Source organism: Myodes glareolus, chromosome 3 (genome assembly GCF_982192425.1).
Source record: "Myodes glareolus chromosome 3, mMyoGla1.1, whole genome shotgun sequence".
Lineage (NCBI taxonomy): Eukaryota > Metazoa > Chordata > Mammalia > Rodentia > Cricetidae > Myodes > Myodes glareolus.
Window position 1 is genome coordinate 4,932,819 of NC_142028.1, and position 14,707 is coordinate 4,947,525.

A 14,707-nucleotide genomic window follows, 5' to 3' on the forward strand; every position below is an offset into this window, starting at 1 on the left:
TACAAATTACTCTCACTGGTTAATAAAGAGCTGACTGGCCTATAGCTGGGCAGGAGAGTCAGACTAGGAGAATTCTGGGAAGGAGAAGAAGTGAGTAAGAAGAATCGCCAGCCAGCCAGAGAGGAAGCACGGCATGCCAGAGATGTAAATGCCAAAAGCTCAGGGCAACACACGGATTAACAAGAGCTAGTTAGTAGTGCTCGCTTCGGCAGCACATATACTAAAATTGGAACAAAGAAGATTAGCATGGTCCCTATGCAAAAAAAAAAAAGAAAGAAAAGACAAAAGGAACTAGTTAGTAATAAGCCTGAGCTATTGACTGAGCATTTATAATTAATAAGAAACTCTGAGTGGTTACTTGGGAGCAGCTTGCAGGACAGACACTTTCACCTATGATTTATTTTGGAGCAAACAGATCTATGAATATGAGTGTCTATTTCTAGCTGCAGAATTATTCTGATGGAATGACATCCGTACAACACAAAGCAGTCCTGCCCGAATTCTGGCACATGTCACTAAAGTACACATAGCTTATCAGTGAAGTTTGTTGTTTTCCTTACGGAACTCTTGTCCATCTCCTGTGACAGTTAACCCTGATGCTCTACAAGTCTAGTGCTGCTGTTGAATGTCAATGCCCCGGTCTAACTATGTCTTACATCTATCTTTCCTTGGTATGCTCTAGTTTGTAATAATTTATCTGTATATTTTTATGCTAATTTTATATGCCAGTTGATTATTTTTTCTCCAAACAGCAAGCTTGCTTCCTCTGTTGCAGTTCCCACTCCTCAGGTTCTGTTCCTCTTGTCCCTGTGCACAGGTCATGCTATCCACTGCTGCACTACACGCATGATGCCACGTGACAGGTCTTACTTGCTGAAGACTAACACATATGTCCTTCTACACATGCACGTCAGCATGGTCCTCTCTCCTGACCCCGGGAACATGGGACCTCCCTAAACAGCTGGAAGACAGTCAAGCACTACCACGTAGGGGAATACAGTGTCCTCTGGCATGTGTTTGGGTGCAGAGAGGGCACAGGAGCCCATGTAGAGACCCCTGGTGAAGTCATGGGTGGCTTTCCCACTGACTGCCAACCACTGGCATCAGCTCTCAAGACATGAATGAACATAATTTCAGGTGATTCCCACCCACCTGCCACTCAACTTCCAGCGATCCAATCATCCCAGCTGAGGAACTAAAATAAAGGGAGAGAGAGACTGAACACCATTTTTGACAGCCAACTCCCTGCCCTTGGAATCCATGGTAATGAATGAATGCCGTTTATACCACACATTAAGTCGGGTTTACATTCCTGGTTACAGAGACTCCTCTACCATTTCCCCATGTCGGGACGAGTATGCTGACGACAGTCTGGCTCCTAACAGGATAAAGGGGGCCTCTCCCTCCTGTGATTTGCTGAACATCATCATCAGGAATTCACACTGCCTATGGAGTGAGATGGTCACACAATTCTCGCAACCTTCTGTTGCTCAGGAGTCTGGGGTCATGGAATGACACGTTCTGACACACCTGGGATAAACCACCTGGTAATGAGACTGTTCTCTTCATTTGCTAATGAACTGTCCAAGACCTTTGGACTGCACTTAACTGGGAAGCAACTGCAGCCCCTGCCCCACCTACACACACACACACACACACACACACACACACACACACACAGTATCTGCATCAGACTGAGATGTCGTCAGGCTGAGCTGGACTCTCTAGACTACACAGAAGCAGGAAGGAACTCCATCGTCCCCTCTCTCACAGCATCACCACCTGACTGAGATCAGGCTGGAGCTGGGCTAGCCCCCTCTCTCACAGCATCACCACCTGACTGAGATCAGGCTGGAGCTGGGCTAGCCCCCTCTCTCACGGCATCACCACCTGACTGAGATCAGGCTGGAGCTGGGCTAGCCCCCTCTCTTATGGTATCTTCATCTGACTGAGATCAGGTTGGAGTTGGGCTCTCAGAACTGTGTATAAATTGTTCCTTTTTTCTGTAATTAAAAGGTTGCATCAGAATGGAATAATCTATTTCTTAGAATTTTGGAAGAAAAAAATAATAAATTGCTGAGCAAATCTTCTGGGCCTGTTGCTAGTTTTGTGGGAAGATTCAGTTTCTCATAATTATGGGACGATTCAGACTTGTAATTTCTCCAGAAGTTTTTGTAAGTAATATTTTTTTAGAAAACCTATTTTAAACAGTTGGTATACAGTCATTAACATTATTCCTGCTAGCACTTTTAATGTCTCATTTTTTTTATTGTTCATTCTTTAGATTTTATATACATTGAGCAATATGTTACTTCAATCTTTTACATCCTATGGGTCTGTTTTCTTTTTTATCTAATTTAATTCACAAAGGTGAGTTGAAATCTTAGCCACAGTAATTGGGCAGAGCCAACAGCATCTGGGTTCTACCAAGTTAGGGAGGAGATAAATTCTAGGTTTTTCCTGGAAAACAAACAAACAACGGGAAGTAATTATGAGATCAGACTGTTGGGAGTAGAGGGATTATAAGGGCAGATTGTTGGGGTACAGGGATTATGAGATCAGATTGTTGGGGTACAGGGAATATGAGATCAGATTGTTGGGAGTAGAGGGATTATGAGGTCAGATGTGTTGGGGTACAGGGATTATGAGGTCAGATGTGTTGGGGTACAGGGATTATGAGGTCAGATGTGTTGGAGGTAGAAGGATTATGAGGTCAGATTGTTGGGGTAGAGGGATTATGAAGTCAGATTGTTGGGGTAGAGGGATTATGAAGTCAGATTGTTGGGGTAGAGGGATTATGAAGTCAGATTGTTGGGGGTAGAGGGATTATGAAGTCAGATTGTTGGGGTAGAGGGATTATGAAGTCAGATTGTTGGGGGTAGAGGGATTATGAGGTCAGACTGTTGGAGTAGTGGGATTATAAAGTCAGATGTGTGTGAGCAAGGTTTAGTGCCGTGGCTGTATTTCTCCAACAAACTCATTTAGTCTATTTTAGAAACGCCAGTCATCTGGAGTAAAAAAAAAAGGTATGCCATTTCATGCCATAAATTATCTCAATCATTAAAAACCAGTAGCGGGCTGGGCTAGGCTGGAGGTTGCTCAGTGGTTAGAGCACGAGCTGCTTCTGCAAAATCCAGAGTCAGATCCCAGCACCCATTCACAAGGTGGCTCACAACTGCCTGTGCCTCCAGTTCCCAGCAATCTACACCCTCTTCTGGCGTGCACAGGCACTGCACAGAGTGGTGTGCAAACATGCATGCAGGCAAAACTTCCCACACACAGAGTGGTGTGCAAACATGCATGCAGGCAAAACTTCCCACACAAACAGCAAAAGAAGTAAAAGAGTAATGGACACAAACTATAAGACCAACAATAACGAAAAACGTTCAGAATTAAAGTGATGAGGCAGACCCAGAGAGTGGATGGATACAATAGTGAAGGAGGACTCGGTTTTTACATTCTGTGTGTGTGTGTGTGAGAGAGAGAGAGACAGACAGAGACAGAGACAGAGACAGAGGTGGTATGTATGAGTGCATGTGTATATGTGTGTATATGTGTGCACATGTCCGTATGTGTGCATATGTGCATGTGTGTGTGTACACATGCACACATGGGTATCACAGCAAGAGTGTGGGGTCAGAGGAAATGTTACAGGAGCTGGTTTTCCCCTTCCACCAGGTAGGTTCCAGGGATCAAACTCAGGAGCAAGCACCTTTACCTGCTAAGTATTCAGTATTCTCGTCAACACCCAAAACATTTTTAATGGAACCAATTTAAAAACACAATGGAAAGACAGATAAGTGCATAAGGGTTATAAGAGGCAGAAGAAAACTGTAAGAAAAAGTAAAGTGGAAAACGTCAGTGTTTCAAAAACCATAGTGTAAGAAAGGTGTTTATGGAACTACCGGCGAGGCTTGTAAAAGAGGAAGAAAAGTAAAGACAGCAACGAGGCGGATCAGAATTCACACACACACACACACACACACACACACACACACACACACACACGGTATTTAAAGAGCAGAAAGGAAAAAGCAAAGCATCCATTCCTGGACTACTGGACGCTGCCAGAAAAATCAACCGTGCTATAATTAAAATTCCAAAAAGAGAAGGCACTGACAATGGGATGAAGAAATAGCTGAAAGAAAGATGGCCAAAAACGTCTCAAGATTAATTATTAACAAACTACAAACCAAGGAAAGCCAGACAACCCAACAAAATAAACACTGACGCTCTCACCGCCCTAGCAGGACAGGAATAAAACACAGTACGGGAACCCAAAGGGCACAGCACGCGGAACGTGAGCCATGCAGACCTCCCCAGACAGGACCTGAGGATCGCTCTCCAGAAACAGTTCTGTTATGTAGTCCTCACATATCTGTGTGGATTTCAAGAGTAAAAACATTACTTTCAAATGACTGAACAAATGGCATAGCTAAACTGCCTTAGAACTGAGTGCTTTGTCCGAACACCTGGACTTAAGAAGCAAACTCTTAGTCTAACCAGCCCAGAGAAAGACTCGAACCCAAAGACAAACCCTGCACACACCTGAGACATAATTACAGAACTGTCTTACCACATTCTCCCCTTAAGAAGAATGCGGAGTGTAGAGCTGTAGGCCTACATATTAGAGTTTTCTAAATTTTGTTCTCAAACGTTGCCAATTCTTTCTTCAATTTTATTGCCAAAACAATGCAGAAGCCCTTCACCATAACCCTGCCTTTTCTGTCTGCATCCTACCATCTCCGTCCAGCACACAGAAACACATCCCGACTTCACATACGTCCACTGCATTACAGAATACAGGGTTAAGTTTCTAATGACCTTACAACGGCATTGTCATGGCTCTATTACTGACCAATACTCCATCGGTATGCAAATTTAGTTTTGAGTCAATTATTAAATATGTCTTCACACATTAGTTTTGTTTTCTCCTTTTAGGTTATAAATTTAATGTAAACTCCCAGATACTGAGCAATTAACCCAAAAATCATAGGCTGCCTGACAGATCATGTGATTAAGTTTCCAAAGGAGCTAAACTTTGTTATCACACAGCTTTTAAATCCTTTCAAATGTATCAATGTTCACTTGGACTTTAAAATCAGAGCTAAGAGCTGGGAGCAGGAGAGGTGGGCACAGTGGTCATGCAGGGCCAGTCAGTCAGCACTCAAAACGTGAGTAGCGTGTGTGTGCACGCGCGCACGTGTGTGTGTGTGGTTGGGAGTGCTAGCATGTGCGTGCACGCATGTGAATGCATGCATAAGTGTGTGTGTGTGTCTGTGGATGCGCACATGTGTAAATGCATGCAGTGTGTGTGTGTGTGTGTGTGTCTGTGGATGTGGGCACATGTGAATGCATGCAGTGTGTGCGTGTGTGTGTGTGTGGATGTGTGCACATGTGAATGCATGCAATAATAATTGACGAAAGAAGAGACTGAATTTGAAATAGAGTGGAGGAATAATACAAGGGAGGTTTTGGAGGGAGGAGAAGAAAACAGAAATGTATGCACAGTATAACTCCAAAATCACACACAAACACACGTGTCACACACCTTTTTCATCATCTTACATTTTTCTCTCACAGCCACTCCTGCAGGAAAATGTGTTCTTTACATAGACAACTAAGAAGGCACTATGTGAACCTAGGATGTAAACCTCTGTACTTGACAACTCCCTACACACAGACTGTGTGTTCAGTTACGTTACTGCAGACAGAAGCCCTTCCATGCTGAGTAACGGGCTGGACACCCATAAATGAAGTCTCAGATCAACTGGCTTATGTATTTTTAATTTTTATAGCTAGTGTCATATCACTTTCCAAAAAGCCTCAACTAATCCACATTTCCAACAGCAAAATATAAAAATACCCTTCCTCCTCAGTTTCTGCCACTAAAACATTACTGCTCCCTCCTCTTCCTCCCCGCCTCCCTCTCTGGCTATCTGTACCAGTCACTGGTAAGCCTGATGTCTTTACGTCTTTCCCATTGCTGGACTTGTAGGCTTGCTTCTCTGTGTTCTTGTTCACGTTCTCTGTTGCTGTTTCCTTCCTGTCTATTCTCGACATTGAAAGTATCTTTATTGATGCGCTATTTGTATTTCTCACCCCAAAGTTAAGTTCCATACAAATACCTTTCTTTTTCCATGGCTTGCTTACCAGAGTCGCTAAGGCCTCTCACCCAAGGAATGTACATATGATCTGCTGCATTCAGCATGTTGTTTTTATTGGGTCTTTCCAAGTGGAAATGGTGCGCTATAAGACAGCAATGCAATCTGAGGTCCAGACAGGGAGTGAGTGTGTATCTGTATGTGTTTGATTCTCTCAAATTGAGTCTCTACATGTTCATGTATAGAAAAGGCAGATGGCCCCCATCTCACTCTCTTCAAAGTTACATTGATTAGATTTTGTCAAACAAAAAAAACCCTCAGGTCATCTGGGAAGACATGAGGATGGCCCGTGTGCAAACCTGTGGAGGCTTTCTTGATCAATGATTGATGTGGAGGGTCATGTCCATGACGATGCTACCCTTGGGAACGTAGTCCTGGGTTGTCTAGGAAGTTGCTGAGAAAGCCTGGGAGAAAGTCACTAAACAGCAATTCTCCATGGCCTCTACTTCAGTTCCTACCGCTAGGTTCCTGACAATAAAAATTTTAATTTTACACAGCCACTCAGAGAATTTATATCTTATATATTTTATATATAAATACATTATATATTTATATGTGTCTATATGGAAATATATATAATTTTATATTTTATATAAAATAAAGCAAAACTTTCCCATGAAACACCTCTATCTTCAAATATAAAATATACAAAATGGGAACAAAGGCAATGGCTAGAAAAAATAATTTTATTTCTATGAATCATGTAATAGAATAAAAATACATAAGAAATTTAATGAGTCATTTCCAATAACAATGTTTTACAAGTCACTGGAAACACCATTCTTTGCCTAGAGAGAAGGATCTCTTTTGGTTATAGTGGAATTCACATCTGAAAGCAATTCCTCTTGGCAGTGTCATGGAAGCAGGTGCCAGTACCAATCACAAGAGAGCATTTTCATTACTGTTGTATTTAAAATACAACCACTGCCATCGGTAATTACATTCTACTGATACTGATTAGTGAAATAAATAAATCAAGGTCCCTTGATTTATATATCCCTAGCCTCTAAGCACGGCACAAACCCCATACATATTGAAAGATGTCAAAAGTCTGCAGTAGCTGGAGATGCGGCTTCTGGAGATGGTTGCCTAGCAGGCTAGCACAGTGCCCATGGTTCATCCTCAGTACCAGGAAACAGAAAAGGAAATGGAGGCAAGAAGGTGGAAGGAAGGGGGAGAAATTCCAATCTGCCTTCTATCCTCTGCTAAAAGATTTGGGCCCAAAATCCAAAGAGTAGAATATAAATGTTTTCAGTCACACGCATGCTATTTTCATGACCACCTACTCTACCCTAAAGCTACATAAACTAAACTACTGGGTCTAAATGTCAGACAAAAGGGCTTGTACCCACTTTGTAAGATGCTTTTAAATTAAGAAGTGAAGTTCTGTTCACAAGGTAAGCTCTACAGACGGATGGCCGAGACAGCAGTACCACAGCACTTACTCCCAACGGAGTGTGCGCCTCAGAACCTGAAAACCATCAGCTCTGTGCTATGAATATTTTACCACAATTCTTAGAAAGAGAGATGGCAGGAAGAACTGAGCCATATGTACCTGGCATAAGTCCGCATGAAGGTCACAGTTCATGCTGAGACTGGGGATGAACCCCTGAACTGAGGCTCACAGTTCATGCTGAGACTGGGGATGACCCCCTGAACTCAGGGTCACAGTTCATGAGACTGGAGATGATCCCCCCCCCGAATTCAGGGTCACAGTTCATGATGAGACTGGAGATGACCCCCTGAACTGAGGGTCACAATTCATGGTGAGAATGGAAATGACCTCCTGAACTCAGAGTCACAGTTCATGATGAGCCTGGGGATGACCCCTGAACTCTGGGTCACAGTTCATGATGAGACTGGGGATGACCCCTGAATTCAGGGTCACAGTTCATGAGACTGGGGATGATCCCCCCAGAATTCAGGGTCACAGTTCATGATGAGACTGGTGATGGATGGCCATGGCCAGAGATGACCCATCCCAAAGGCTCTAACATCAACTGACAGTGACCCCTCTCCACAAACCCTTCACAATAAGGGATGGAAACCTGACCCTGATGTGAGAATAGAGGTTTCTTCCTTCCAAACCTGAAAGATGATCTCTAAGAGTCTGATAGATCAAATTCACCTTTGCAGCAAAATAAATGAAACAAGACCTTATTTTCCCTTTGAACTGCACATGTTCATGCATGTGCACCTGACGGATAGATGGACACAACTAGAAAACACACATGAACTGCACCTGACGGATAGATGGACACAACTAGAAAAACATGCATGGTGAGGTCACGTGTCCTGCTGAAGCACTGTTATTCTGGAGATGTGGACGCCGGCTGGGACCTCTCGTCCACAGGGAGTATGGATGCCACCAGTCTGATCACAGACAGTTTTCATGACCATGAAAGGCATGTCGGCAAATTAAGCCAATTAAAAGGCACACTGTACAAGTTCATGAATCCAACTGTCATAGAGACCAAACTAATCCATACAAAACAGGAAGAGGGGAAGGATGACAGCCAAGATACACTATAAAGGAAATAAAGAAAAGAATGTTCTAGAATACGGTAATGTTTTTATGAGGCAAGTTTATCAGAATTCAACAAGACATATTCACACAGGTTTTATGACATATAAATAAATGTTAAGACTCAAAAATTAGGGGGTTCATGAAGGGGAAAACTGTAGAAGTGAGCTGATGATTTGGGAAGAAATGGTGTCTTTTATTTTTTTATACTTTTTTATTGATATTTATTGAGCTCTACATTTTTCTCTGCTCCCCTCCCTGCCTCTCCCTTCTGCCTTCAATTCTCCCCGAAGGTTCCCATGCTCCCAATTTACTCAGGAGATCTTGTCTTTTTCTACGTTCTACTTCCCATGTAGATTATATCTATGTATGTCTCTCTTGGTGTCCTCATTGTTGTCTAAGTTCTCTGAGATTGTGGTTTGTAGACTGGCTTTCTTTGCTGTATGTTTAAAATCACCCATGAGTGAGTACATGTGATAATTGCCTTTCTGGGTCTGGGTTACCTCACTCAAAATAATGTTTTCTAGCTCCATCCATTTTCCTGCAAAATTCAAGCTGTCTTTTTTTCTGCTGTGTAGTACTCCATTGTATAAATACCACATTTTCCTTATCAATTCTTCGGTCGAGGGACATTTAGGTTGTTTCCAGGTTCTGGCTATGACAAATAAGGCTGCTATGAACACAGTTGAGCACATGTCCCTGTGACACAATTGAGCATCCTTTGGACATATACCCAAAAGTGGTATTGAGGGGTTATTTCCTAATTTTCTGAGAAATTGCCACACTGACATCCAAAGGGGCTGTACCAGCTTGCACTCCCACCAGCAATGCAGAAAAGTGTTCCCTTTTCCTCACAACCTCTCCAGCATAAGTTGTCATCAGTGTTTTTGATCTTGGCCATTCTTACAGGTGTAAGATGGAATCTCAGAGTTGTTTTGATTAGCATTGCTCTGATGACTAAGGATGCTGAACATTTCCTTAAGTATCTTTCAGCCATTTTAGATTCCTCTGTTGAGAGTTCTCTGTTTAGGTCTGTACTCCATTTTTTATTGGATTATGTGATCTTTTGGTGTCCAATTTCTTGAGTTCTTTGTATATTTTGGAGATCAGACCTCTGTCTGATGTGGGGTTAGTGGAGATCTTTTCCCATTCTGTAAGCTCTCATTTTGTCTTGTTGAACATGTCCTTTGCTTTACAGAAGATTTTCAGTTTCAGGAGGTCCCATTTATTAATTGTTTCTCTCAGTGTCTGTGCTGCTGGGGTTATATTTAGGAAGTGGTTCCCTGTGTCAATGCGTTCAAGTGTACTTCCCACTTTCTCTTCTATAAGGTTCAGTGTGGTTGGCTTTATGTTGAGGTCTTTGATCCATTTGGACTTGAGTTTTGTGCATGGTGATAAATATGGGTCTATTTTCATTCTTCTACATGTTGATATCCAGTTATGCCATCACCACTTGTTAAATATGCTTTCTTTTTTCCATTTGATGTTTTTTGCTTCTTATCGAAGATCAGGTGTTAGAATATGTGTGTTTTGATATCTGAGTCTTCTATTCGGTTCCATTGGTCCTCCTGTCTGTTTTTATGCCAATATCAGGCTGTTTTCAGTACTGCAGCTCTGTAGTAGAGTTTGAAGTCAGGGACTATGATGCCTCCAGAAGTTTTTTATTGTACAGGAGAAATGGTGTCTTTTCATACCAGAATTACACACATCTGGGGCAAACATTGGCAGGCAGGATGGCAACAACAACCACTTCTAGCTTAACAGGTTTCAGCAGTGAACCTTAGTTATCTAAACAAGACAAGAGCCTGAAACTGTTATCTTCCCAGCCCCTCCTCTTTACGTCTAATCAATCTAACTCACCAAATTCATTATACTGAGTGCAAGGCGGCTCTAACCTGGTAGCCACGTGGAACTTCGCTTTTTATCTCAAGTTCAGGAAAAGCTCCTCTCTTGGATTTGTGTTTCCAAGAAGATGACTGTTAAAAACCTAAAAGTATTTTTATACGAAGTCCTTTGTTAAAGAAATCAAAATACTCTGCATGCTACAACGAGACCTGCCAGGTGAAGTATGCTTACTGGGCCAAGAGTGGCACAGCATTTAAGGGAACTGACTGCTTTCTGATTGCGTTTAAGATCTGTTCCATGGGGTAGGGAAGGATTTCAAGCTGGGTACCTATTATTCTATTCAAAATCTCATGGAGTCTGTGGCAGTTTGAATGAGAATGCCCCCAGTTGGCTCATATATTTGAATGTTTTGTTCAGAGCCAGTGGAACTACTTGGGAAGGATTAAGAGGTATGGCCTTGCTGGCAGAGGTGTGTCACTGGAGGTGGTCTTTGAGGTTACAAAGGCTCACGCCAGGTTCAGTCACACTCTCTACCTGCCACCATGGATCAATGTGTAACCTTTCAGCTACTGTTCCAGCGCCATTCCTGTCTGCAGGATGTCATGCTTCCCACAATGACAGTCATGAGCTCAACCCTCTGAAACTGAGTAAGCCCCTACTTAAATGCTTCATTTTATATAAATTTCTTAGTCATAGTGTACTATGGAATAATGCTCTTGTACACTGTCAAGATATGTCATTCAAATTGGTTTAATAAAATGCTAATAGGCCAGTAGCCAGGCAGGAAGTATCGGTGGGGTGATCAAACCAAGGATGATGGGAAGAAGGGCTAAGTCAGGAGGTGCCAGCCAGATGCAGAGAGGGCAAGATGGGCACACTGTACTGAGAAAATGTCTCGACAAGTGGCAGGGTGTAAATAACGAATAAGGGTTAACTTAAAATGTAAGAACTAGTTAATAAAAAGCCTGAGCTATTGGACAAGAAGTTATAAGTAATAGTAAGCCTCTGTGTGGTGATTTGAGAAGCAGCTGCCAGGTACTTGGGACCGACCAGTTCTGAGATGGGAAACTTCCATCTACACATGGTGCCCAAATGTTGGACAAGAATTTCCACATAAAGCCTGAAAAAGCTTGAAAAAGGATTTTAGATACACAAAAATGGAGCCATACCCAGCCTCTTGTCAATGCTTTTTCTTGGATAGGCTGTTTGCTAGCGGCAAGCAGAGGCGGTGATCCTTAAGAGGTGGCTTCCTGACTCAGCACTAACAGCAAAACCCAAGTGGCTCTTTTAAGAACCCCTGCCACCAAACACTTAAATGGAGTTTGTGAGCAGTGGGTGGCACACTAGTCACTAGCAGCATGGACTCAGAAACTTCCCAGAGCTGGAATTGTAAGCATGACTCCTGCTGGTACCTCCAGCCTGAAGCCAGACTCTCAGGAAGCTAAGGAATGGGGCAGAGCCAACTGCCAAAGCCCTGGCTTTGGTCCTAGTCATACCTGCATGGCAGTTTATAGGTCACGTGGCCAGAAGAAGATAGAGATATACAGTAAAGACAGATTCAGATGGTAAAAAAGAAAAACCTCTAAACAGTTTAGTGTATTAAAAATATATATATGTAGCCCTAGGGGAAAAAAGAAAAAGGGTAGAAAGTCCTTTAAAAAAGAATACAGAAATAAAAAAATATAATTATCTACATAACAATGGAAAATACACAGAAAGTCTGGATTATGTATATTATTGTGTTGTCTTTAGATCTTTTTTGCCTGTTAATGAGCAAATAATGAGTATCGAGAGACATCTGATATGAAAGTTGCTAGATTAAACCAACCTATATATTTTTAAAATGTCTTGACTTCAAAATTTCAACCAAAAGATATGTTACTTTGTGAAAGAGCTTCTGCTTTTATTTCCATAGGAAATGAGAGGCTGTGGATTTATTCTGGGTTAAGAAAAACCAGGTTTGAGTGACAAAGAGCCCCATGAAAAATCTCCAATAGGAGCGGATGGCTCAAATGATCCAATGTCTTAGAGAGTCTTGGGTACAGTTCCTGAGTTCTGCATCCAGAACACCTTCAAGGCGACTGTCTGAGGTCATCCAGCCTCAAAGAATACTCCAGTCAGGACTTGATTGTAATCCTAAATTTTCTCAGGGTCCCCCCAAAATTACCATAGGCCCAATCAGCAGGAAGTAATCTAGAAAACTATGCCAACATTTAAAACAAAATGGATTAGGAATGATTTTTATTGTTTGAGAGGATTAGTTACAAATTGTTATTAATCATAGTAAAAAAATTAAAAAATAAAAACCACCAAATGAGGGGCTGGAGAGATGACTCAGTGGTTAAGAGCACTGGTTGCTCTTCCAGAGGTCCTGAGTTCAATTCCCAGCAACCACATGGTGGCTCACAACCATCTGTAATGAGATCTGGTGCCCTCTTCTGGAGTGCGGCCATACATGGAGGCAGAATGTTGTATACATAATAAATAAATAAATAAATAAATCTTTAAAAAAAAAACAAAAAAACACCAAATGAAAAAGTTAAATTCAAAGATCTCTTTCTAAAGGAAAAAAGGGAGAATATAGAAATGATAGGATAAAAGGATAGATTATTGAGTCTACTTTAATACAAAAAAATTGCTATTAATCTCAGGGTATTTTACATTGATATGGATTTTTAGCTTACTGAAATAAATTTAAAGCTAATTCTGTTATAATGTATGTATATTTCTGCACTTGTTTAGGGTTTATGTTTATGCAACTCATTTAAAAATGTAATATATAATTAAGAAATAGAGATTAATAGTCATCTATATTAGCAAACTTAGTCATGGTAGGTATGTTTTCAAGGTCATACAGAGATCTATTTCAAATAGCTAGGCAATCTTCAAACACTTCAAAGACCTCCAGAATATGACATTTAAAATGTTTAAGAATTTAGGACTTTTCTCGACTGTAGACACATCTGCTCCTGGCAGCAACAATCCACTTCAGAGAAGACGATGCCTCAACTGCTGACAGTTATTGTCCAAACTGACCAGCAGGAACAAGAAAGGCGACTGCCAAGCTCTGTCAAGACAAGGTAGGGCAGTTCTTTAGAATTCCATTTCAGAGGAAAGTCTGTCAGATATGCTAGGACTGTAGGCCAGAGTTGGCTGCCTCAATGTTACAGAGGAACTTTGGGTGACTGTCCAGGCAGCTTGAGGTCTCTGTCATTAGGAAACATTTCACCCTTCTGGGGTCTTTGATGGAGTTGAAGACTAGATAGTTATTATTTTCCTTAGTTATCATAAAAAGTAAATTAGATACAAAACTTTGGACTCACAAAGATGGGATAGATGATAAAATATTTTCTTTAATTTTTCCAAATATAAATGGACTGGATATTATAACTATAATTCTTACTTGATAGCTGGTTTTATTATATATAATTTTACTCAGTTGTGCTGCTCTGGACTTATTCATTAGACATTGTTCCTCTGCTGTTGGGCTGTAGGAACTGCCTAGTGTCTGAGAGCTGCAACCCTCGTCAGAAACACAACCTGCAGCTTCAACTTCCCGGTTTGTAGGCTGACTTTTCATTTTGTTCCCTGCTTCCTCTGCTGCATTAAGGCCTTGAAGTTTGCCACAGATACCTGAACTCCCAGGTTCAGTGTTCCTAACAGTCAAAATATGAAAACAACATACATGCCCACTAATGGCAAAGAAAATGTGAGAGGAATAGACAGACTGAAATGGAGTATTATTAAATGTTGAAGAGTGCAGACAGTGAGGCAGTTCCGCAGTAAAGGTGCCTAAACCAAGCTTGATGATCTGAATTCAACTCCTGGGGCGCACATGGTGGAGGGAAGAGAATCATCAACTCCCACAAGCTGTCCTCTGATGTCCACACATATGCCACAAGGCACGTGCATGCTCATCCACCTCATCCACCCACATAGACAGAGAGAGAGAGAGAGAGAGAGAGAGAGAGAGAGAGAGAGAGAGACAGAGAAACAGACAAGACAGACAGATAATAAGCAAAAAAGGGGAGATACCGACGGATACAAATTGTTTTACTAGAGAAAGACGGGGGGGGGGGGGCGACAGGAAGAGACAAGGGAGCTGAAGTCAAGGACAGAAGGGGAAACACAGGCATGAGGGTCATGCACAGGAAAGCCAGAGTCAAACTGCACT

General features: G+C 41.8%; 1 protein-coding gene and 1 non-coding gene across 2 annotated transcripts in view; one reads left to right on the top strand and one right to left on the bottom strand.

Annotated features, from left to right (window-relative positions):
- The window catches only part of Ccdc91 (coiled-coil domain containing 91), a 180,591-nt gene that overhangs the window by 148,017 nt on the left and 17,867 nt on the right, over positions 1-14,707 (bottom strand). The window lies entirely within an intron of this gene.
- Positions 197-298, top strand: LOC125399531 (U6 spliceosomal RNA). Its single transcript, XR_007231694.3, has one exon. It is a non-coding gene; the product is annotated as a U6 spliceosomal RNA (small nuclear RNA).